General features: G+C 41.9%; 2 protein-coding genes across 2 annotated transcripts in view; one reads left to right on the forward strand and one right to left on the reverse strand.

Moving 5' to 3' along the window:
- LOC101850960 overlaps positions 1–1,644 on the reverse strand; it is a gene marked incomplete in the record, with an annotated part of 84,382 nt that extends 82,738 nt beyond the window's left edge. Inside the window, 1 exon segment of the mRNA XM_013083488.2 lies at positions 1,485–1,644.
- The window catches only part of LOC101851195 (stimulated by retinoic acid gene 6 protein-like), a gene marked incomplete at its 3' end in the record, with an annotated part of 14,268 nt that continues 13,456 nt past the window's right edge, over positions 978–1,789 (forward strand). Inside the window, 1 exon segment of the mRNA XM_013083489.2 lies at positions 978–1,348.

Raw genomic sequence — 1,789 nt, forward strand, 5'->3', positions numbered from 1 at the left:
CCCCCCCCCTACGAAAACTCATCAGTTTCGTACAAACAATTATCAACGCCCAAGTCACTCTAGCTCATAGAGTTACTTCCTTTTAAACCTATAGTGTACATCTATGCTCTAGCCTAGCTCTGGCAACCCTGGGATAAATAACACAAAAGATAACACACAGGTATCGATGTTTTACAACAGGTATCGATACCGATATAAATACCTATGGGATACCAAAGATAGTAAATAACAGGGATACCCGCCCTTCAATCTTGTCACTAGCACAGAATTCTACACTTACTTATGAAGTGTAGAATTCTGTGGTCACTAGTCACTACTAGCCTAGGCTACATGTAGGCCTACCTCCCCAGCCCCCGTTCACACACAACGGAACCAAAGATTTTCTACTATATAACTATACAAGTACAATCTTCGACGGAACCACCATTCACGGGTAATAGGAAATTAATAGGTTAATTTATTTTAAGTCCTGCCTTCAAGTTCAAAACGATGGAATAGCCCACAAAATAAAACAAGAAGGCTAGGCCAGAGACCATAGATCTAGGCGGGCGACCTGTCAAAATAGAAGGGTTCAAAGTTCAAAGTTCTCCACACCAATGGAGAGGTCAATTGGAGTTTAGTGTGTCTTGTCGTTGCACTTTTCGATGTTTGTCAGCCAGGCTAGCCCACAAGCAAGGAGGACAGTGTAAGCTCCTTGCCCACAAGCCAGGCTAGACACGAGATCTGTCAAGCCTGTTCACTTTTCTCCATAACAGAGAACTGTAAAAATGACTAGACACTTTTTCAAAACCCTTTATTAGTCCCTTTGACTTAGCCTAACCTACCACTAACAATGAGGGATGTGGGGCAGGCAAAAAAGAGAAGGGATGGGAGGGAAAGCAACACATTTTTCATGGTAGCTAGGCTATATATAGGCCGAGCCTAAGTAGCAGCCAATAGAGGGGGTGTGGCAAAATATTATGGTAGACCTACAATACTGTGTTGAAATAGCGTCACTTTCACTTTCCAGCCTTCTTACTTCGTTGAAACATAGGCCCTAGAGATGCAACCCTCAAGCCCATTAAATTGAAAGGCATGAATTTTACCAAATCAATCGTACATCAGAGACCTGATTACGTTACAGAGCGCCAGCACTTGGTCTACATTCTAATTCTACATCACCATCGTCGTGTGAATAGAAAGACTAGAGATCAAGATCTATAGCCTACAAAAATGTAAACAAATCGCCGGCCCTTGCAGTGCCCTGAAGGCCGAAGAGTGGCCCGCCCAGTTGTGGCAGTTCAGCTGTTGAGTGAGGCAGACTTTTCTTCCAAGGGGTTAAAAAAGCAACAAAGCTCAACAGTCAAAGGTGGTAAACAAAATGGATTTAGAAATGTAGATCGATAAAAGGTTGTATTTTTAAAGAGATTTCGTCAAACTAGATTAGATCTTATAATATTATTATATCAGATAATATCGATGAGTACGAGTACAGACCTACTCACAGATTTAGAGTCGTCGCTCCTCTCCTCCCTCACCCTCTCTCGTCGACCACTGCCAAGTTGTCTCGCGTGCGTCGCGTCTAGATTCTAGAATCAACTCACAACTGGTTCCGAACTGCAGACTGCCAAGCAAGTCGTTGTCTTGATCTTAGGCCTACTCGGAAAGGAGGTTGGGATAAAAACAGAAGAAAGCACTGGAATTTGGTTTTAACTTAATTTTAAGCTATAATATAAGCTATCTGTCATAGAGACGGCAGAGTTGGAGATTATATATTATATTAATCTAGATCTAGAATCTATAGATATAT

The sequence above is a fragment of the Aplysia californica genome, unplaced genomic scaffold (assembly GCF_000002075.1).
Source record: "Aplysia californica isolate F4 #8 unplaced genomic scaffold, AplCal3.0 scaffold00235, whole genome shotgun sequence".
Taxonomy (NCBI): Eukaryota; Metazoa; Mollusca; class Gastropoda; order Aplysiida; family Aplysiidae; genus Aplysia; species Aplysia californica.